Here is a 23,656-nt window from a genome sequence, read left to right as displayed (position 1 = left end):
GCTGCCCGGCCAGGGGTTCCCCTGGGCGTCCCAGCTTCAGAGTAGTTCCCTCCACAACTCTGGGTCTCGGAGGAACACCTCTCCCCTCTCCGGGTCTTAGTCCGGCTGGACCTGCCCGCTCCCGCTGGGGAACCTCACATCCTTTGCCCCCGCCTGCCCCCCAGAATGCCAAGAGTCCAGCCAGTGCCCTCCCCCGGCACAGCCGAGCCACGGTGTGTCTTTGCTTTTAACCCAGTGGCTTGAAACAACAGAAACTTACTCTCTCGAGGTTCTAAAGACCAGGACGTCAGCAGGGCCCCGCATTGTCTGAAAACTCTAGAGGAGAAAACTTTCCCTCTCTCTTCCAGCTCCCGGGGGGGTCCTGGTGTTCCCGGTTGTGGCTTTGCCCCTCCAGCCTCTGCTGTGTCCCACATGCCAACCCCCCACCCCTTCAGCGAATCTCCCTCTGCTTTCTCTTATCAGGACATCTGCCATTGGATTTAGGACCCACCTGGATGACCCAGGATGACCCTGTGGACAGATCCTTAACATGATCACATCTGCAAAGACTCTTTTTCCAAATAAGGTCATAGTCACCCGTTCCAGGTGAATGTATCTTCTGGATTTGACGTTTCATTAATCCTCCTTTGATGACTGGGGTTCATCTTGAAGGCTATGAATGATAGGGAGGTTGCAATGATCGGGCTCATTTTCTAACGAAATGCTTACACCGCCCCTCCTGTGTGCCAGGCACAGTAGCAAGGGTAAGGCTTGTAGGTCTGAACTCATTTACGCCTGATACGCCTAAGGGGTGGGTGCAGATATGATCCCTCTTGACCGATGGGGAAGTGGAGGCCAGGAGAGGGTGGGTCTCTTGGTCAAGGCCACACGGGGAGCGGGGGACGCAGCCCACCTTAGAACCCAGGCATTTTGGGAAGATCTCTCCACTGCTGGCTGGTGAATGGATGGGGCTGGGACCAGGGCAGGGACCTTGGAAAGAAAGATTCAAGAGGAGCTTGGGAGTGAAAGTGCGGAACACGGTGCCTGGCATGGAGGGAAGGCCAGCAAGGAGTCAAGGGTAATGTTCACGTTCCTTGGCTTCTTCTCACTGGGGGCTTCGAGGGTCTAGAATTAGCACCTCTGCCTGCCAGCAGCTTTCTCAGTGGCCTGCAGGGCTGGTGTGTCAGTGCCCCTGCGTTCTCCCTCCTCGTGGAGGTGGAGACTCCCATCTGCTTCCCCTGGAGACAGTCTGCTGTCCCCAGGGCTCACCAGCCTGTTAGCACTTACTTCTGCTCTCACCCTCACTTTCCCTCATCCCATCCTGGGACCACTTCCCAAATAAGCCACCTATGCTGGAATCTTCATCCCAGAGCTTGCTTCTGGGGAAGCCCAAACAAAGACGGTGGCTAACCATGCTAGGCGACAGAGGGACAGGTTACAGGGGGAGCCCCCTCCCCCACAGGCTGAGAAAGCCCTCCTAAGGAGACTGCACGGTCGCCGGGCACATCTGCCTCAGCCTCAGCCAAGCCACAAGGACCGTGCAACTGGGGACCCAAGAATCAGCTTGCACCTGTTTTCAGAGGTGGAGGTGGAAGCTGCCAGATGCTCTCACACATTGCTGGCAGGCATAGAAATTGGTTCGGCGGGTTTGGAAAGCGTATCGACTAAAAGCTAACCATCCAGCCCACCCTGTGACCCCACAACCCCACTCCTGGGTATATAGACCCGGGAGAACCGAGCGCACGTGTCCACCAGAAGACACAGACAAGGGTGTTTATAGCAGCATTATTCGTAAGAGCCAAAAAGCGGAAGCAACCCAAATGTCCACTAAGAGGAGAATAAACAAACCAGGGTGGTTTCGCAGTGGAAGAGCTTGAGCGCCCCCCCCCCTTCAACAGGAGAATCAATCAAACGCACAGCGACTTAGTCATGTGATGGAATTCTGCAGAAAAAGGCCAAAAGAGCCAACTTCTGATACCCACAGTGGCGTGAATTAATTGGACACATGTTACGTGTGTGGAAGGAGCCAGGAGGGCCTGCCGGAGGATTCCATTTATGTGAAGTGCATGGACGGGCACGAGGCATCTATGACTACAGAGGTGATAACCGTGGTTACTGATAGTGCAGGGGGCGGGAGGTGTCATCGACTGGGAATGTTAAGAGGGAAGCTTCTGGGGTGATGAAGATGCTCTACAGCTCGATCTGCAGCCACACGGGTGTTTAAACACCCCTGGAGCTCCACATTTTTAAGATTTGTGTCGTTTATTTTCTGTGTTACACACCCCCTTTTTAAAAGTGGCATCAGGTCGACACACCCCAAACATCCACCAACAGGTAACAGATGTGTATTTACAGACGATGGACTATTATCCGTCCGTAAGAAAGGATGAAGCATGGACACACGGTCCCTCGTGGATGAACCTCGAAGACATCATGCTGAGTCACCTAAGCCAGACACAACAGACCACATATTGGTGGATTCCACTTATAGGCAATAATCTAAAATAGGCAAATCTGCACAGAAAGAAAGCAGACTGGTGTTTACGAGGGGCTGGGGAGTGACTGCCTCATGGATATGGGGTTTTATTTGGGGCTGAGGAAAATGCTTGGGAACTAGATAGAGGTACTGATTGCACCATACTGTAAACGCTCTAAATGCCTCTTTAAAATGGTTTCTTTTATGTTACGCGAATGTCACCTCAATTTGTTAAAACGGCATCAAAAAAGAATTTTCTTAACGAAGAGATGGCCGCTGCTCCTCTCTGCTGTGTCTGGGTCTGGGAGGGTGAGTGGTGCCCTGGCCACCGTGACTTCTCTCAGCGCAGTGCTGGCCCGTCCTTGTGAACGTTTGTCCCCGCCTCAAAAACGCTCTACTGCCATCTGCTGGACAGTTGTCATTATACCAGTTTGCATAGTAAATCCACACACTCCCTTAAATGTGGCATCCTCGTACAGTGCACAACGTGCACAGCTGTATGTCGTGGGATATCTGACTTTGCTTTATTTTTCAGTGTCCTCTATTCAGGTTGGGGTGGGGCCTTGAAAACCTCAGTGCTGGCCTTCCCTCCCATGCCCTCTCTAATGCTGGCTAAGGCTAGCCTGAGCTAGCCTCTCTCAGATTCGGCGGGGAGATGAAGTCCTTGTGGTTCCTGATCCACGCATCAGTGCATGGAGACCTGCCCTCCGGACATACCTCCAGAAAGGAAACCTTGCCCGGAGCACATTTGGTCATCCCCACGGCAGGAGAAGGCTGACCACTGGCTAGAAGGTCTCCACCAAAGTCCTGGCAACAGACCTCTTGGCTGTTTGTGTTTCCTCTCAATGTAATGGTAGGAACGACAAGCTGTTCCTCGAAAACACCAGGCTTTGTCTCCTCTCGGATTTGCCAGGTAGGAGAAGAGGCTGTTGCATCCAGTGGGAAGGAGGCTCAGGGAACGGGGCGCTGGATACACCCACTATGTCAGCTCCTCTTTGGGGCTCCCCCCAGCAGTGGCCACAGGGGTTTGCTGAAGTGGAGATGGGTCAGTGATTCCCTCCTGGGGGGTTTAATGGAGAGCAGTAATGCATCATAAGCCCCTCCCGGCCCTGGAGTTACAGAGGCATCCGTTATGCGCATGGGGTTGGGGGTTCTTTCCCCTGGTGGTGGCTGTTCAGGATAAGTCCTGCCTTATAGAAATAGGATGCAAGTCATTTATATAATGTAAATTGTTCTAGTATCCACATTTTTTAGAGAAAAAGGCAAACTTAGGGGCGCCTGGGAGACTCAGTCGGTTAAGCATCCAACTTCGGCTCAGGTCGTGATCTCATGATTCATGGGTTTGGGCCCCGCATGGGGCTCTGTGCTGACAGTGCAGAGCCTGCTTGGGATTCTCTCTCTCTCCTCTCTCCTCTCTCTCTCTCTCTCTCTCTCTCTCAGAATGAATGAATTTAAAAAGAATTTTTTTAAAAAAGGAAGGGTAGTATATCATTTACAAGAGAAAGCTTGGGAGATCATAACCATGCATTTTGGGAGGATGGATGGATGGAAGGAAGGTAAACCCAAAGGAAAGAAAGCAAAGTGGCTCCTGATGAAATGAGACATCTGACATCTGACCTATGTCGACACCAGGGTTTGGGCAAGCAGAGTCGGTGTTGGCCTTGAGCTGAAGACAGTCAAGGGTGTACCCAGGCAGCCAGGCCATGCGCAGTCTCTGTCAGAGCTCTGCCCCTCATGTTGAGGCGGGTCCCACAAGGGATCCAGTGTCCTTCCTCCCGCCGGCTGTCAGCTGGCCAGGAGAGGGAGTTGGTTCCGTAGCCTTTTGTCCACTTACTGAGCAAAAGCGTATTGCTCTGAACCTTGAAAACACTGTGCCAAGTGGAAGAAGCCAGTCACAAAAGTGGGATCCTATGCCATGATCATAGGAAAGCCCAGAATAGGGAAATCTATGGAGAAAGTTCATTACCAGTTGCTTAGGGCTGAGGGGATGGGGGACAGGCATGGGCAGGGGTTCATTGTGGAGGTGATGACAATGTTCTAAATTGACCGCACAACTCTATGCTAAAAACCGTGGAACTGTGCACTTGGGTGGATTGTGGGGCTGGCGAATTGTATCTCAACAAGGTTTTTTTTCTTCTCCTTTTTTTTTTTTTTTTTTAATGTACTGAGCACCAACTGTGCGCCAGGCACGCTGGCGACTCAGGAGTAAATAAAGCAAACGCCATGCTCCACCACATTCAGTCTGAGGGAGGAGGCAGCCATTAGCCAGATAACCCCACAAACCATTTTTCATCGCGGCGGCAGAGAGAGCTACAAGGAGGTGCAGGCGGCTGGAATGAGCGCCTCCGAGAGGGGGCGGCACCGAGCTCACGTGTCTCCACCTGCAAGAGCCGGAAATGACCAACTCCTGGGGCAGGTGGAGCAGGGAAGCGCCTTCCAAGCGGTGGGAAGAGCCGGTGCGGAGGCCCTGAGGCAGAGGCTGGCACCGGGGAGGAACGGACCAGCAGAAGGGAGGAAGACGAAGTGGGGGGGGGGGGGGCAGGAGCAGCAGGAGAGAGAGGCAAGGGGCGGAGGCAGAGTGGTGGGGGAGGGATATATGATGGTTTGGGAGTTGTTCAACTACAAACCGCCCCCCTCTGTTGTGGAGCGGAGCGGAGGGAGGCAGACGGAAGTCTGGGAGGGTGGAGGAGGGGGTCGGGGCTCATCACCTCCCGCATCCGATTCACATGCCATTCTCCCTAGGAAGGGGCTGCCCGTTGACGAAGCAGGAAGGTCGGTTTGGCCGGCAGAGGGCCATGGGAGGACAGAGGGTCACGGGGAAGCTGGCAGGCAGGTGAGACCTGGCGGGCCTGGCTCACACCTGTCCGCCTCCGGTGGCCAGGACGGGACAGGTCTGGAGGCAGGGGGGCGGCTCCAACGCCTCTGGCGTCCCAGCTGCCGCAGATCGGGGCTGGGGCTGCGCCAGGCCGGCGGGCGGGGGCGGGAGGCGGCGTGCCGGGCCCCGGGTCCCTGACGTCAACGTTGCCATGGAGACCCCCGCTTCCCTCGGCGCGCGTCGCAGCTGCCGCAGACCCCGGGGCTGGGAAGGCTCTGCAGGGTTGAGGGGAGCAGAAAGTGCGGGCCTGGGTCCCGCCGCTGCGCCCCAGAGCGCCGCCCAGCGAGAGGGCGGGGTACCGAGACCCCCCCCCCCCCAGGGACTCCCCGCTGCCCTCCAGCCTGCCCCCACTCCCGTCGCCCGGACTGGGAGCGACAGTCCGGGAGTGCCTCGGCCAGAAATCAGCCCAGGGTCCTGCATGGCCCTCCCCACGGTAACACACCCAAGGGGGCACGTCCCTCCGCCCGCGCCTCCCATTCCCAGCCCCACTGTGTTGGGCGCCCTGCCCCTTCCTTCCTTCGAGGAGCATGTGGGGCGGCCCCCCTCGGTCCCCAGCGCTTGCCGTCCTCGGCGGGGACCCAGCGAGGGAGTAGGGGCGTCCTAACACCGCCGCCCGCCTGCTGGCGCCGCCCTCCCTGGAGCTCACGTAGGAAACGGTGTTTTCTTTGTCTCTAGACCTCGTTCAGTCGAATCTCTCCAGGTTCTTAAAGACGCCTTCAGGAACAGACTGGCCAGGCTGGCTGACTTCAGCCTCGCCTCCACCTGCTCTTCGTGCCTCTTCTCTTTCCCGAGCTCCTTCCTCCTCCGCGGGAGTGAAAGAAAGAGACGCCCGTCCTGCGCTTCCCGGGTCTTGCCCTTGTCCTTGTTTGCCCGCTGCTGCTTCCCTGTTGTGGCCCAGGTGTGTGCACTTGGGAGGACTGTGTGGAGTGGGGTGAGGGTCCCCAGGACGGGTTCCCCCCCCCACCCCCACAGCTCCCTCTCCCAGCTGCTGGTCACACACACACACACACACACACACACACACACCCCGCCCCCCAGCTGCTTCCTGCTGGGGGCTCCTCACCCCGGAGCCAACCTTTTTGGTTGGGATGCTGGAAATCGCTCTTGGTGTTCCTTCCTCCCTGGTGTCCATGTGACTTCCAGAACCTCACACCTTCCTGACACGCCCTGGTCACCTCTCCCCACCCTGGCCCCTCTTACCACTTCTCTTTTCCCTGACTCCGTGGGTGAACTTGAGACCCGGGGAGGGGAGCGTCTATCTTCTTTTCTTCCCACCCCAGTCTTCTGTTGGTGCTGGGATGATATAAGGCAAAGCAGGACCTTCGCAGCCACTTGGTAAATAAGCCCTGAGGTCTGGTCTCCAGTTTTCTGACTTTCTGTAGAATCTGGGGGACTTAGACCTGGAGGATGATTTCAAGGCTGCTGGAGAAGTCCCACTTAATACCCTCTTAATCATTCATCCATCCACCTTAAAGACCTACTGCATGCTGGTCACTCAGCTAAGTGTGGGGATCTAGCAGTGAATAAAGACCAAAGCCTCTTTTGTGGAGCCTATGTCTGAGAGGAGTCAAGCAACAAAGTAAGAAAAAGATGTAGTGTCTTTTTTTTTTTTTAATGTTTTTATTTTTGAGACAGAGAGACACAGATCATGAGCAGGGGAGGGGCAGAGAGAGAGGGCGACACAGAATCTGCGGCAGGCTCCAGGCTCTGAGATGTCAGCACAGAGCCCGACGCGGGGCTCAAACTCATGGAGTGTTCTCAAGATCATGACCTGAGCTGAAGTCAGGCACTCAACCGACTGAGCCACCCAGGCGCCCCAAGATGTAGTGTCTTAAAAGGAGAGATGTGGGGGCGCCTGGGTGGCGCAGTCGGTTAAGCGTCCGACTTCAGCCAGGTCACGATCTCGCGGTCCGTGAGTTCGAGCCCCGCGTCAGGCTCTGGGCTGATGGCTCAGAGCCTGGAGCCTGTTTCCGATTCTGTGTCTCCCCCTCTCTCTGCCCCTCCCCCGTTCATGCTCTCTCTCTGTCCCAAAAATAAATAAACGTTGAAAAAAAAATTAAAAAAAAAAAAAAAAAAGATGTGATGGGGAAAAAGTTGAATCCAAAAAGGAGGATGGAGAGGGTGGAGGGAAGGTGGCTAGGGAAGGCCTCACTGAGAAGGAAGGGGACATCTGGGCACAGCCCTGAAGGAGGGGAGGGAGGAGCCAAGGGATATTTGGGGGGAAGAGCATTCCAGGCAGCAAGAAAAGCCAGTGCAAAGGCCCTGAGGTGGGAGCAGGCATGGAGTGTGAGAGGAACGGGGAACGATGGTGCAGCCAGAGCAGAGTGAGCAAAGCAGGGAGGAGTGGAGAGGGCTGAGGGTCACCCGCGGGCCCTGCCACCTGCTTGGAGGACGTGGGTTTTCCTGGCACTCTTCCCTCTTGTCATGACAGCTCAGCAGACATGCATCAGTACCTGCTGCCCCTGGCCCTTTGCTGAGGGTCCTCCTGTGCACCATGACATCCAGTCTCAAAATACCCTCATTATCCCCATTTTGTAGATGAGAAAACAGGGGCGCTAGCATGTCAGGTAAACCCTGAGGGATAAGAAGAGATTCATCTGGAAAAAGGGATGTGTGGGGTGGGGAGGGCCCAAGGCTGTCTGATGATGGTCTCAGGGAGGAGACAGTGAGGCCTCTGCCACACAGAAGGAAAGCGGCCTTTCTGTGGCTGCCCCACTTGGCCTCCAGAAAAGCCCAAATCTTCCTGTCACAACCAGCCCCAGGGGCAGGAGGCGCTGCTGTCCCCAGACTTCTGTGCCCCAAGCTGATGGCCCTCTGAGTCACAGCCAGCAGCTTTAGCATTTGCCCTCGGGGGGTGGGGGATGGGGGGGGAGGGGTCGGTGGAGCTGGAGAGACCTGGAGAGAGGGAACCAGGTTTTTCTATCAGGCAGGCCTGAAGGGTTTGTGGGAGGAAATGAGGAGGAAAAAAATGAGGCCGGATGGACTCGGCTGGGGAAGCTACTTCGAGGGAGGTGGCCACCCTCCTGGCCAACTCGCCAAGTCCCCTGGCCTGTCTCAGCAAGTGCCATGGGCTTGATGCTGAGAAAATGTTTGATCATTCATCTGACAGGGGTCTCCTTTGTGCTGGGCCCTGTGTCCTGTGATGGGTGGGTGGGGAGGTGGCTGTGGAAAGGGCTGAGCGGATGATTCTGTGACTCCTGAATGGATGCATTAATTACCTACCGCTGCGTAACAAATCACCCCAAATGCAGCGACTGGAAACGAGCGTGTTTGTTTCTGCGGCTCAGGAACTCCGGAGTGACTCAGCTGGGTCGTTCCGGTTCACGGCTCGGTCCCATATGGCGGCCATCGAGATGTCAGCCGAGGCCGTGGCCTTGTTTGAAAGCTCTGCTGGGCTGGAGGACCCCCTTGTGTGACAGTGCCCCACACCGCTTCTGGCGGGAGGCCTCAGTTTCTCCTCACACGGTTGTCCAGAAGGCTCCTTGAGTGTTGTTTTATGCAGCTCCCCCTAGGGTGAGTCATCGGAGAGAAAGCCCAAAGTAGAAACTAGGGTGACTGTGACCACCGGGTCTCTGATATCCCCCACCGTCACTTCTGCTTTGGGCTCGTTTGTTAGCAGCAAGGCACTAAGACCAGCCCACGCTCAGGGGAGGGAGATTAGGGTCCACGTCTTGAAGGAAGAGCATCAAAGAATTTGTGGGCGGAGTTTAAAACCATGACAACAGGAAAATGGATGGTGCGCCCGCTCTTCTTCCCTGATGCTGGAATCTTAGAATAATCTCCGGCCACAGCTGTTGGTGAAATCCCCCTGGGACACTTGTAGCTGTCCAAACCCCGGCCCCTCTTACTGAGCTGGTCTGAGCTGGGACTTGGACATGTGTGGTTTTGTTGTGTGGAATAATTTTTATTTAAATGTTTGTTTATTTCAGAGAGAGAATGTGCAAGCAGGGAAGGGGCAGGGAGAGAAGGGGACAGAGGATCTGTGCTGCCAGCACAGAGCCCGATGCGGGATTCAAACTCATGAGCCGCGAGATCGTGACCCGAGCGGAAGTTGGATGCTTAACTGGCTGAACCGCCCAGGCGCCCCTGTTGTGTGGAATGCTCTTAAACTTTAAGCGTGACGTTTATGTTTCCGCTACATTATTTTTTTATTGTGGTAAAATGTGCACAACGTAAAACGGACCGTTTTAGCCGTTTTTGAGTGTGCACTTCGGTGGCAAGAAGTACATTCACGTTGTGGTGCAACCGTCACCTCCAGAAATGTTCACCTTCCCGAACTGAAAGTCTACCCCTTAAACGCTGACTCCCCACCCCTCCCGCCTCCAGCCCCAGCCCATAGCAGCCCCCGCTTTCTGTCTTTATGAATTCAACTATTCTAGACCTCAGAGGGCTCCCTTGTGTCTGGCTTGACCCAGCACAGTGACTTCCAGAGCTCATGCACGCGGTACGCGTCTCAGGGTGTCATTCCCCTCATGGCCGAATAGCATTTCATTGTACGGACCACACTGTGTTTATCCGTCGTTCGGCGGTGGACATTGGGGTGGTTTTCACGCTGGTATTTTTAAGGCTCTGGAGTGATACTCATGACCCATCAGGGATGAAAATCGAGGTCTTAGACCAGTGGTTCTTAAGCCTGGCTGAGCATCCAAATCACCTAGTAGCTGTTAAAAAAACAAGCCAATGCCTGGTGAGCATCACAGACCTGCAGACCAGCTGAATTGGATTCTCTGGAGGGGGACCCCGGAGTCTGCAAGAATCTGCAGTTACTTCCAGAAGGCCAGGGTGTGAAGACTCATTTCCAGGTCTCTGCTGCCCCCTGGTGGCAGCACCTGGGATCGTCTGCCGCACTGGCTTGCCCGCCCCGTAAGGAGTCCAAAAGAGCCAGTCCCCAGAGCCATTCCTTGGGGGGTCTGGGGAACCTGCGGGGCTCTCCCTGCCTATCCTCCCCCACTGTACTTCCTGGTTTCAGATGAGCCTATTAGGAGAAGGCACAGACAGGCGGAGGACTCCGCTTTGCTCCTTGCCAGCTATATGACCTTGAACAAGCCATTTACTTGTTTCAGGGATGTGACCACTGCTCTCCTCCCCCCCCCCCCCCCCCCCGCCCCGTCAAGTCCCTGAGATCACAGTTAAGTATGTGTGTTAGCTTTGGGGAGAACCTAGAATTTCTTATCGTTGGCTCCGCTGACAATTGGGCAGGATTATTCCTCATGGTGGGGCCATCCTGTGTATCGTAGGGTATTAAACAGCATCCCTGGCCTCAACCCACTAGATGCCAATGAAACCCCCCAGTTTTGCCGATCAACACTGTTTCCAGACATGAAGAAATGTCCCCTGGGGGGAGGGTTGCCAGACAAAAGGCAGGTTTCCCAGTTAGATTTGAATTTCAGAGAGGCGACTCACAACTTTTTGGTAGAATTCTGCCCTAAAGATTGCATTTTTACTTGCTAAATCCAGAAACCCTGCGAAACCACCTCAGTTGAGAGCCGCTGCCCTGTGAGTGCCTGATACTTGGGTAGGAGGCTAAGATACCAGATGGAGAAGAGGCAGCAGGAACGCACTGGCCCAGCCTGGCCGGGGAGGGGTGCTGTCTGGGGGCAGGCCCGGCAATGATGAGTGAGGTGAGGCTTGGGGAGAAGGGTGGCCGTGGGAGAGGAAGCTGGGCTCACAGTCAGGCCAAGTCCCTCTGGGGGCTCAGAGCCACTGATGTGCAGGGACAGGGGACACCTTGTTTCCCCAGCACCTGGGGACAGGGCAGTTTGTGGCCGACCACAAGTCGGAGCAGTTCACCCCCAGCTTCTCCCCAGAGAGAACCCCCAGTGGTGGGGAGTCAGGCCCAACTTGCTCATTTGCAAGAGGAAGAAACAGGCCCAGAGAGGGGCAGTGACTGTCCCCAAGCCACACAGCCAGCTTGTGGCCCCAAGGTGGGATCAGGCTCCTCAAGCCAGGACTTGTGCCCCTGGAGTGGAGCCTGGCTATGTTCTCAACTTGTGGTGAGTCCTCTGAGAGTTCCCAGAATTTTCCAGATGCAGAGGTACTGAAGCCAGACTTCACCCTGAGGCCGGACCACCCGAGGCTGTGGTCCCCAGCTGCTCTCCATACTACTCCAGGGGAGTGCTGGGACCCCTTCTGGGGGCTGTCCCTGTCATGTCCATCTCTTGATACTGACTGATAGGGAGATGCGACATGGAGAAATGGAACAATGCTTGGGCTTGGAGCCAGACTGTCTGGGGCTGAATAGTGGCGCTGCCCCTCACTAGCTCTGACCTGAGGCAATCTGTGCCTCAGTTTCTTCGTCTGTAAACTGGGAATGATGAAAATGATACCTACTTTGTAGGGTTATTAGGATTTGATGAATTAACAAGGAGGAATGCTTAGAACAGTAAGTGGCAGGTAGTAAGGTTTACCATTTATCTTACTTCCCTCTAGACTTCTGGTGACATCAAACCTTCTCCTTTGGAAGCTGGTTCAGCGGACTGTCAATCATAGTCACTAATCCTGCCCTGCCCTGCGAGACACTGGAGTCAAGCAAGGAGCAGCCACTGCACCCTGTTGCCCAGTCACTGGGTTGATGAGTGAGACAACCCTGAAGGTCTATTGAGTTCCTGGATCCAGCCTGACCTGAAGCTAGCTCCCAATATGTGAGACAATAAATTCCCCATTTCACTTAGGCAAGTTTGAAGGGGAGTTCTGACCCATATACCCTTTTTGCTTCATAGAGAAAGAGAGGTTCCCCCAAGGCAGCCCCCTTCTCCCATGGACCAAGCCTCTCAGCCTTGGTTTTGATCCAGCCCCACAAGGCCAATAACCCACTCTCAGGGAGTCAGAGGGAGATTCTCTGTTTGAGCTGTGGTTGGAGCTCAGAGCAACAGGAAACAAACTCGTATAAAGTACCTTGATGTGCCACATATAGTGCTGGGGCTTTGTAATAAGAATTCCTCAAGGCCACACAGCCTAGAAGTGGAATCACTTCAGTGTGAACCCAGGTAGTCTGACTCCAAAGCAGGCACGCTTCCCAATGCACCACATGGCTTATTACCTGCAGGGGGGATTTTCTGTTCCATTGAAAATTTTGATTGTAAAAACATAAAATTTACCATGAGGAGGGGGAGCAGTTTAAGTCAGCATCGCCCTTCTCAGCCAGAAGATGACCTAGAGAATCAATTACTCCAAGTGGCCTGGTGCCCTGGAAAATAGGAGGCTAGGTCCCGTTCATTCCCTCAACCCCTACTAAGTGCCTGGCAATGTTCAAGGCAGGGCCCAGTGTTTGACGTGAAACAGTGAGGAGCTTGGAGGGAGCTTCTTCTCGGGGTTCACCCCGCACCTGCACAGCCTCAAGAGGGAGCGCCACCTTCAGTCCTGTGCCCGGGAGTCTATCTGGGCCCCTCTTGGTCACTCTAGTCCCAGCAAAGTCCTGGGCAAAGAGCAGGTTCAGGGTCAAGTAGAATTTAGATGAGTGATGGAGTCCCACCCCAGCCAGAGCAGAAACTCCCAAGGCACCGTCCCTGAGAAATGATTCTGTCAACAAGGTGTCCGAGGGGCACTTAGAGCACAGTGATGTACAACATGGCCTAATCGCTGCTGTTGGGGGTCCGGGGAAGAGACCGAGGGCAGATAGACACCAGCACACATAAACCCCGCATTACTGCCTGTGGACAGTGTCCTGAAGGGAAGGGTGGCGTGGTCTGCAGGGGCGTTACCAGAATCAGGACCCCCGCTCCCAGGAGGTGATGGTTAGGCTGGCCAGCTCCTCAGAGGCCTGGAGCCTAGCACTGGCCTCCCCCGACCTTCTAAATTTTCATAACCAGGCTGCTCCCTTTGTTCCTCTAGCCCTGGGCGTGGTAGCTGCTCTGTGTCATTATTAACCCACAATACCTTTTTAGTTGACTGTTCTTTACATTCTCTCTGTTGAAAGAACCAGAGTGCTTTCTATCCCTTGGTAGGACTCTGAATGACACAGAACGAACTGCTGCAAGCTGAGGAAAGAGCAGAAGGTAGGCCAGTCCAGGCAGAGGCACCTGCATGGTGTGGCCAGAGACTAGGAGGCTGGAGGGAGCGAGGCACATTGCAGGAGCCAGGACCAGTGGAGCTGGAGGGGATTAATGGGGTGGCAAGTAGAATAAGATGAAACTGGACGGGTCAGCTCTTACATGGCATGGAGTCTGGATGGGATCCTGGGAGCAATGGGGAGCCATGGAATGCAATACAGCGACTGCGTGATTTAACTTTCAAAGATTGCCCTGGCTGCCGTGAGCCTAACTCGCTGTTGGGGGCAAGAGTGGGCAGGAGCAAGATAGCATGTTAAAAGGTGCTAACTCCTTTGTTTTTTCCTTTCTTTACTGCTTGGAAGGGAGGCGTCTCAAGGAAGAAAAACATGGGGGCGATTCTGGCGCAACATAATGTCACAAGATAAAGGACAGGACCTCATGGCCGCTCGAAAACTCAACAGTAAAGAGAATGCCAGGACCCTAAATAAACCCCTACTAACCCTAAGTGAGTCAGAGAAAGTCTCCACCGATGACTCCCCAGGACCGTGCGGCCACCAACGGAGCCAGCCTGCTGGCCAAAAGAAGGTAGAAAGCGCTTTCAGGCCTGCCCAGTGTCTCCTGGCGGATAAGTGTGGCCCTTACTCCCCAAGATGCCATGAGGCCACGTGGGGGGTGACGGCCCCGAGCTCCTCGCGGTCTGGCTCCCCGCAAAAAAACCCCAACTCCCAAGAAACGCCCGGGCCGGAAGCGGAAGCGCGGGTGCGTGCGTGCTGCATTCTGGGAAGTGTAGTCCACAGAGGCCGGAAGAGTCCGTGAGAGCCGTGCATTTGGGGGAAGGTAGTCCTCTAGTGGTCTGAGAGCCGGCGGCGTGAGCTGGGGTGGTTCACCTAAACCCCACGCCGTGGCGGGGGTTAACAGTTTGGGGACTTAGAGTGAATACGTAGAATTTGGTTTTGTCTCTCCCAACCACCAACACCCATGGAAGCGGAGAATAGGACCTATCCACGCTTCAGTGATGGCAAGCAGGCCTGAGTTATTCCGCCCTCGAACGAGTAAATCAGCTGCGTAACCTCCCGGAACCTTTGTTTCCGTATCTGTAAAACGGGCAGATTAATCATTCTCACTTGGCAGCTTTGATAACTCAATCAAGTAACTAGAAAGGTGCTTAACACACCTTCCTTGCTTGACAAACCCCTCTTCCCTTTGAAGCTGAGCGTGCAGAGCAAATGGATGTGTTTTGTAACCAGGAGCAAAAATTGTGCTTCAGCGGAGCACTTGGGACGTTTTCTTTGCAAAGTAGGAGTTCCTGCAAATTCCAGCCAAAACTCATAGGGAGAAATATAAGGAAATCTTGTCACCCAGAGACTCAGCAAGGACGTGTGACCTTACTAGCCAACACACAGTAAGATGTAAGTTAAAAAATGAGACGGATGCCTGGGTGGCCCAGATGGTTAAGCGTCTGACTTGGCTCAGGTCATGGTCTCATGGTTGGTGAGTTCCAGCCCCGCGTTGGGCTCCGTGTTGGCAGTGGGGAGCCTGCTTGGGATTTTCTCTCCCTCCCTCCCTCCCTCCCTCCCCACCCCCTTCTCTCTCTCTCTCTCTCTCTCTCTCTCTCTCTCTCTCTCGCGCGCGCGCGCTCTCTCTCTCTCTCTCTCTCTCTTTGTCTTTCTGCCCCTCCCCCACTTGTACTTTCTCGCTCACCCAAAATAAATAAACTTTAAAAAAATGAGAGAAACTTCTGGGGCAGAGTGTCCTCGCATGTTATCAGTGGAAATATTAATGGGCTCATCCTTTATAAAGGGCAATTTATGCAGGTGCAAAGTTTCCAGTTGTAGGAATTTATCCTATAGACACACTAGACTGTTTCAAAATGACAGAAGTTTAGGAATATTCATTGTAGCGTTGTTTATGAAACATGCCTGGAAATCGTCCAGGCCTCTATGGGCAGAGGACAAGTTACAAAAATGATGGTACATCCGTGCACGGGGATGCTATGTTGCCGTTAACATCAATGAGGTGTGATATCACCTGTGTAACATTCCTGCACAAAAATGTTTATCCTAAGTATATTGTGAAGAAAGTCTCAGAGAAATCCAAATTGTGGGATATTTTGCAAAACTGGCCTAGACCCTCAAAAATGTTGATGTCGTGAAAGACCAAATAGACTGGGAGATTGAAAGAGGTTAAACAGACCAGGCAATTAAGTGCCCTGGGCAATCCTTCATTGGAACCTGGATTCTTAAAAAGGACATTTTAATCAGACACCTTGGGAAATTTGATTGTGGACCATATGTTTGATAATAGCAATGTATCAATGTTGACTTTCCTGAACGTGATCGTTGTACTGTGGTTGTGTAGGATAATGTCCTTAGCAGCTATCTGCTGAAGTATGTAGCATTGAAATATTAACCCTTGGCTCTTGGATAGTTTAGAAAAAAGAGAAACAGGTAAAGCAAATGTGGTGTGTATTAACAGTTGTTGAATCCAACTTTAAATATATGGTTTTTCATGTTCCTCTTCTTGCAACTTTTTTTATAGTGTTGAAACTTTCAAAGTAAACAGTAGGCAGCAAAAAGAACGAGAAAGCTCCATATGCACTGATGGGGGAAAAGCTTCAAGAAATGGGTAAGATTTTTTTTTTTTTTTTTAAGCAAGGTGCAGAGGTGGAAATGCACAAAACATCCAGGGATTGAGGACACAAAAAGGAGATGACAAAGGTTGCCTCTCGGAAGGGTATCTGGGGGTGGGGGCGGGGGTGGGGGGAGTGGGGTCAGAAGTGGGAAGACTTAACTCTCGCAAGTGCCCTTTTAGACCTTTTGAATTTTGTATCATGTCCATTCAGATAAAAAAGTAATAATAACTTCGAAGAAGGCTGTTACTGGGAAAGCACTTGTGGTCAGGAAACCCCAGACTGGGCTCCCCTGCTCCATAGCTGTAGACCTGTTGGGAAACCCAAAACAGAAGGAAGGAAAACCAGTTACTTTCACATCCTTTCCCACATCTGATTCTCATCAAAACCCAGTGAGTCAGACAGGTTTTATTTGACCCATTTTATAGATTAGGAAAACTGAGGACCAGAGAGTCTTAGCAACTTGTCTGAAGTCATCCAGTGAGACACTATTAGAGCTGAGATGGAAACTGAGTCCTTCCCAGTGACCCAGCCTGGCTCCTTCCCTCCTGCAGGTGACCGCTCCAAGCTCTAAGGGTTGGATGTAGCAAGAGAGAGCCCAGGGTAGGAGGGCAAGGGTGGGGTTGACTTCCAGGCTCTGGGTGCTCACTGAAGCTCAGCCCAGTTGCCTTCCCACTGTTGCTTTTACACGGGGCTGTCCAGGCAGGAAGCAGAAGTCAACCCTGGGCACGCAAAGCATAGGCTTGATTTACATGTTCATGGGCAACTGGTTTGAGACTTTATTTTGGGGACCAAGAGCTAACTCAGCCAAAGAGCCTCTTCCCTGAGCCCATCTGGGCTGCTTTTTACCATCTGTGTATCTTTTTTTTTTTTTTTTAAGCTTATTTACTTTAAGAGAGAGTGAGAGCGAGCCTGCCCAAGCAGGGGAGGGGCAGAGAGAGGGGGAGAGAGAATGCCAAGCAGGCTCTGCACTGTCAGCTTAGAGCCCGATGCAGTGCAGTCTTCGATCCCATGAACTGTGAGGTCGTGACCTGAGCCAAAATGGAGTCAGATGCTTAATTGAACTGAGCCACCCAGGGCCCCCCTCCCCCGCCCCCCCCCCCCCCCCCCGCCCCGCATCTCTGTGATCTTAAACAAAGTGGTCTTTTTAATAAAAAAAAAAAATGAAAATAGTAGATGGATATTGTTACCAAGTCAAACAGTAAAGTACTTAATGGCAATTTGGCATTTCTGTCGAAACTTAAAACATGTATATATGCTTTGATATGTGATCCAGTGTTTACAATGGAAACTAATTTTTTTCTGTGAATATACCCACCCAAGTGTTCAAAGATACGTATGAAAGAATGCATTGCTTATAAGAAAAACAAAGACACAGAACTGTGAACAACCCACCAGCAGAGCCATTGCTTAATTCAAGTGGGCTCCATCCACATTGAATAAAAACAAAGACAGTGCGGGTTGCTGGATTTACTGACCTGAAAAGATGTCCACAGTATATTGTTAAAGAAAGGTCCCATTTCGAGGAAAAAAAAAACCAAGTTATAAGCATATATACACATAGAGATCTACATGTTTGAACAAATGTAGAAAAACATTTATAAAAAGTGCAAATTATTTGATTTGAATGTAAAAAGAGCATGTAATTTTCATTTTTTGAGGGATAATGAGGTTGACTTTTTTTTTTTTTTTTTTTTAAGTTGGCCACTTGTGTTTCCTCTTGTGGGAATTGCTAAAATATTACTGTCCCTTGGTCTTCTGTCACGCCAACTGGGTGTAAAAGCTTCGGGCACCACGTCTCCTAAGAGTTTCTATTTACATTGCCAGTGCTTCCTGTAGGTGGGTATTTTGGAAATGAGGTTGCTGAACTTGAGGCAGAGGACGTTCATTCTCAGTCTTCGTGTAATGAAGTGTCCTGTGGGATAACGGGCTCTGAGCAGTGAACGCGTTTCCTGCCCAAAGCACGGTTGCAATGTCTTCCTTTCTTTCGATTCTAGGATCTTGCAAAGCGTACTCTTTGGCTCTTGGTGGACGTGGACGGTGTGAAGGTGGAGGTACTTACAATGTTTGAAGAGGGGGGGAGTGGGGAGCAGAGATGGACCGCCAAGGTCTGGAGAGGGTGAGGTGCCCAGGGGACACCCTAAAAGGAAAGGTTCCGGAGGCACAAGGTTTAAGGAGGCCCTCACTCCAGACGTCCCACTCGGGTCCCAGCCCTGTTGACTGCTTCTTGATGACAGAACAGAAAATCTGTAACAGCCCTTGCACTGGTGGGCTAGTCGTCACTGGTGGGTGACGGATGTTTCTTCAGAGCTAGACTCAAGATGGTGTTGGCAGACCGAGGCCTCCACGGGGGCCAAGGCAGCAGAGTCAGGGCTCGGCTCCCCAGGCAGTGCCCCAGACCCCTCGTGCTGTGCTGTGTTGCGTGTTGAAGGGTTAGACGACGCCATGGAGGGCAGACGTCTGGACAGATGGGACTCAACCGTTCTTGTCCTTGAGTTCTTTCTGATTCTCTCTCCGTGTGTGGAGCTGCGTGGCTAAGGGTTTTCTCTGCACCTACCCTGGTGCCCAGCCTCCACCTGCTACCGGCCGCAGGTCTGGGCTCCTAGAGAAGGAGGTCCCCCGAGGGCCCCGGGGCCTCAGAGATTGCCTTGACCTCACAGAAGCTGCGGCTTCTCAATCTTTCCTGCACCCGGGGCACTGCATTTTGGCATTCCGCAGCTCACGCCTCTTGAGTTCATACCACAACCTTTAGAGGTAAGGACTGTGTTATCCGCATGCTGCAGATGAGGAAACCAGGGCCCAGAGAGGGGTAGCAACCTGTCCCTGACCACAGAGCTAAAAAGCAGCAGAGTAGGGATTTGAACTCCCAACTCCAGAGGCACGTTCTTCACCATGATGCCCCGCTCCTCCATTTTCAAGGACCACGAGCCTGCTGAGTGCTGGCCGCTAGGTTGGGGGTTCCCACTGTCCCCTGGACCTTGGGGGCCCCCAAGGCTGGAGGCCCGGAGGCCCTCTGAATTCTAGAGTGTTTTCAGGACATCACTGGGGGGGTTAAAGCAGGTTGCGGTCTTAACTTCCCGGGGTGGGAGGTTCCCAGAAGCCCAGGGCAAGCTCGGCCCCTTTTTCCTGAGGGGAGGGGGTGGTGTGAGTTGGGACACGTCCTCTTTTAAGGTTCTCTCTTGCTGCTTCTGACCACTTCCTCTTTTCCCTGGGGCGGAGGCAGGCTGTGGCTGCACTAATGGCAGGCATCCCAGCAGTGGCCCAGTGGCCGAGGAGGCCTCTCAGTCTCTCCTGGAAGGGCTTGCTTGGCTGGGCTGAGGGCACTTCTCCGCCTGGGCTTCCATCCCCTCCCCGCTGCCGCCAACACCCTCCCCTGAGTCCCACCCAGAGAGCAGAGGGTGGGGGGCTCCCTGAGCTCTCCCTCAGCCAGACGGCTGCACACCCTCCATTCAGGCTCCACCTGGGCTGAATCTGCTTCCAGCAATTTCCATGGAGGACGTGGCCCAAGTTCAGGAACCCTGCCTGGACAGCCACACCCCTAGGGATGCTCAGGGAGGTGAGGACCCCAGTTCTGGGTAGAAGGCCCAGCCTAGCACCTCAACCATGAGTGCCCCATGTGGGCAGGGGAGCTGTGGCCTGGGAAGAAGATGGGCGTTGAGAAATGTGGGTTCCAGGCCTGGCTCTGCCGCTTGTCGGCTGCTGTGCTTACCAGGTTGCTTTTCTTCTTGGGCCTCAGTTTCCTCATCCATGCACTGGACATAAATAACACTTCAAAAGGTTGAAGAAACAAATGCAGTGCTACATGTATCGTGCTAAGCAGAGAGCCTAGTACACGGCCAGGATTTAGTGTCTTACGTGTTACTGGGCAGAAACTGCAGCTGCCCTGAGCCATCCAGGATGCACTCCCCCTCCCCCCAGCCCCTGCAGAGGAAGGCCGGTCACAGGTCACAGCTCCCCAACCCTGTTTCCTGCCTCCACCCTGTCTCCACTCCTTTCTGCCCCAGTAGCCCCCAGCTTCCCACTTGTAGCAGGTACAGCCCTCAAGTTCAGGTGGACAGGACCATCACCTTTCCTCTGTAGCCTGTAGCCTCCCCACCCCATCTAGCCAGGTTGGTAAAACATCGACGTCAGTCATCGTCGGGATGTGCCCAGCCGAGTGTCGTGCCAAAGCCTTGGGTCATCGTTTCTTTTTATTGTGGTGAAATACACAGAACATGAATTGAGCCACCTGTAACGATTTTTAAGGGTACGGTTCCATGGCATGAAGTATATTCACACTGCTCTAGAAACGTCGCCACCACCCATCTCCAGAACTTTCTCGTCTTCCCAAACTGAAACCGTGTCCCCGGTAAACCATGGCTCCCCATGCCTGCCCCCACCTGCTGCAACCCTTGTTCCACTTTCTGTCTCTAGAATCAGACTGCCCTCCCTGCCTCTTATAAGTGGAATCATGCAGTAATTGTCTCTGCGTGACTGGTTTACTGGTTTGTTTTCGATTAGCACGGCGTCCTCAAGGTTCACCCATGTGGGGGCACGGGGCAGAATCTCCATCCTTTTTATTTATGTTTGAATAATATTCCAGCCTATGTCTAGACCCCATTTTGCTTGTCCACGTATCCATCGGTGGACACTTGGGTTGCTTCCGCGTCCTGGCTGCTGTGAATAATGTTGCTCTGCACGGGGGTGTGCAAATACCTGTTTGAGTCCCTGCTTTCGGTTCTTGGGGGCGCATACCTAGAAGTGGAATTTCTAGATCATATGGTAATTATGTTTGATTATTTTTTTTTTTTTTTGAGGAAATGCCCAATGCCCAAAGGCACTGGGGAGCCCCTCTGGCCATGCTGTGTACAGGGAGATAGGAAATGAGGAGCAAGACATCATAGGCTCAAATCCTGGTCCTGCCACTTCCCAGTGCTGTGACCTTGGGCGACTCACTTCATTGTCTCAGCTGTGATGAGGAATGAGAGCAGCGCCTCCTGGGGCTGTGGTGGTGTTCAGAGCACACTCTTTGGATGGTGCCTGGCGCACAGGGAGCCCTGGTGATGTTAGCTGCGCCTCGTGGTGCATCTGGACTCCTCCAGAGATCTGATCCTACAACCTCACCGCTTCTGTGGTCCCACGCCAGCCTGGCCCCTCCATGGAACATGCCTTTGGAGCCGGCCCTGCTTCTTCCCCAGGACTCCAACTTCTTTCCCCCTTTTGCAGGTCCCTGGGAATCTCTCCTCATTGAGGGAGTTTCTCTTTCCCTGTCCGTCTGAGGCTTATGCTCTTGAAAACAAAAGCCAGAAAGCAATGCCTCAGGCTCACCCTGCGAGAGCCTGAGCCAGGACCAGAGGGGAAACCAAGGACACTGACCAACAGGTCAGCATGGGCACAGGCGAAGAGGACCCCTTTCTTCTTTCCTTTGACCTTGGTCATGCCATTCTCGATGGCTGGGTCTGGTCTAGGCCCCGTGTTTTGGGAAGGGTGAGGAGAGCTGGGAGGGTCACTGAGGACCGCCCACAGGCATGATTACAGGGACGGGGACGAGGCACTCTGGACTGAGATGAAAGGAGCGATGGTTTGGCACTTTCAACTCTAGGGGAGTCAGCCGGAGGGTTCCGGTCAGTGAGGGGTGGCTGTGGAGATGAGATTACCCCCCTTGCTGGGCCAGCAGCTAGGGCTCCCGGGCTGAGGCCGGCACAGTCCCACCTCTGGTTGAGGCCAAGCTGGTGTGCGGCTGTGTCCGGCCAGCTTGCCTGGTCTGCGTCCCCAGCCACCCCAACCCCCACCCTTGCTCCCGGGAAACTACTTCTGCTGACCGCGGATAATTCCTGGAGGAAGGTCAAGGCAAGACCTGTCAGGCTGAGGGCTTTGCTCCTGGGCGTTCACACCTGGAGGTTGGCCCAGCTGTGTCACCTCCACCTGTGACAAGAGGGGACAGAGAAACCTCCAGGATGCCCCCCACACCTGGGACATTCTCTTGCTGTCCCATCACCTTTCCTTTCCTATTTTGTCTTCTCTGTTCCTTTCACCTCGTACCAGCTGGTACGTGACTTGGAAATTCACAAAGCAGTGCACTTCTCTTCACCATTTATCAATACCCAGAACCTGGTGAGGAGCCAGCACTCAGTTTCTCATAAGTGGGCTTTAGTAAAGGGCTTTTTTCCGTGGCCCTCTGGCAGAGCTCACAATGGGGACCCCTACGACATGCTCCCTAGCATTGTCAAAACCAGTCCTGTCTTCGCTATTTGCAGACATCCCCAAAGGGGCGCTGATATCTGTTCTGGGGCATTAAATAAAATATGCTGTGAAGGTTAAGTAGGATAACATGTGGAAAATTCCTGGCACATTATAGTTATCAGGAAAAATAGTTACCATTTTTTATTTTTAAAAATAATTATTATATTAAAAGGGAGGACAATATTTATTGAACACCTACTATGTCCCGGATACTGAAATGTTGGAATCCTGCCCTGGGAGTCAAGCTGACTTTCCCGGCCTACGTCAGAAGCAGTGACACCCACAAAGGTCACCATCCCAGCAACAATACAAAGTGAGGGAAGTATAGGGAGGGGAAGGACCAGCTGTGTGTCCTTAGGCAAACTGCCTCACCTCTCTGAGCCTATTTCCTGACCTGTAAAGAGAGGCTGGAAATCCTCCCTCCCCCTTCTACTGGAGTCAGGGGTCAGAGGAGGTAAAGCCTGTGCCAGTCTTGGCAACCAGGAAAGTGCTGCCCAGCGGAGCAGACCGGCAGCTCTCAGTGGGAGACAAGCCCTTACCTACACCTTTAACTGAATTCCCCGCTCTCAGCTCCTGAAAGCCATCTCTGCAGGCTTGCGGAACACCCCTCAGGGACACTAGAACTGTGCTCTTCTCCAGGGCCCATTAGGAAAAGAATGTTCTGCAAGTCCACCCAAAGGTGGTCATTCCTCTGGTGACCCCCTTGTGGCCATGCCACACTCTCATCTGTCCCATGCCCTGACTGCAGGCCAGTTGATGTGGTGTGTTTCCAGGGAGACTGGGGAAGGTGACAGCATTTCTGGGAGGAAAGATGGGCTTGTCCAGGGGCACAGTGGGATTTCCGAGGTTGGTGCTGAAGCTGAGTGGTAGAGCCGTGGTTATAAAGAGCAGGTTTGCCAAGCCGTGGAGCAGTCGGGGAGGCTGGGTGGATGGGCAGAGTTTCCCCTGGAGGCCAACTGGCTGACTTGCCATTGTCCCTGACGCCTTCCAGACAAGGCTTAATGGAATGGTAGGAATTTGCTGCTGGTCTGTATTGTTATTGCCAGTGTTCACGGGGTACTTATTCTGTGCCACTGAGAAGGTTACCTCCTGTAATCCCCAAACAAATTTATAGGGCGGCTGCCACTATTATCCCCATTTTACAGGTGAAGAGGCTGTGGTACAGAGAGGTTCAGTATTTTGCTCAAGGTCACACAGTGAAGGAGCCAAGCCTGGAGTCCAGCCCAGGTCATCTGAAGCCAGAGCCCGTGCAGATGGCCATGCCATCCACCGTCACGGGCCAGGGAAGGACAAGCAGAGAGCTGAGTAGGGGAAAGAAGGAAGGTAATCCCTAGGTCCCAGGTCCCACGTGAACCTTTCACTGAGATTGGTGCTGAATAGTGACAGACGTCACTAGAAGGGTGTCACTGGCTCTATTTTAGCAATGAAGAATGGAAACACAGAGGGGTTGAGTTGCCCAAGCAAGGGGACTACACTTTGAACCAGAT

At 53.3% G+C, this 23,656-nt stretch overlaps 1 long non-coding RNA gene across 1 annotated transcript; it reads left to right on the top strand.

Annotated features, from left to right (window-relative positions):
* Window positions 1-4,615: 4,615 nt before the first annotated feature.
* On the top strand, window positions 4,616-23,190 carry LOC147573342 (uncharacterized). Its single transcript, XR_015244641.1, has 9 exons — window positions 4,616-5,288; window positions 6,006-6,228; window positions 7,869-7,941; window positions 9,264-10,132; window positions 10,788-10,951; window positions 11,760-11,971; window positions 13,685-14,727; window positions 15,857-15,943; window positions 17,945-23,190. It is a non-coding gene; the product is annotated as an uncharacterized LOC147573342 (long non-coding RNA).
* The last annotated feature ends 466 nt before the right edge of the window (window positions 23,191-23,656 follow it).

Source organism: Puma concolor, chromosome E2 (assembly GCF_028749965.1).
Source record: "Puma concolor isolate L17-30 chromosome E2, mPumCon1.1.hap2, whole genome shotgun sequence".
Lineage (NCBI taxonomy): Eukaryota > Metazoa > Chordata > Mammalia > Carnivora > Felidae > Puma > Puma concolor.
The sequence above is the reverse complement of the archived record's forward strand: the minus strand, read 5'-3'. Positions and strand labels throughout refer to the sequence as shown.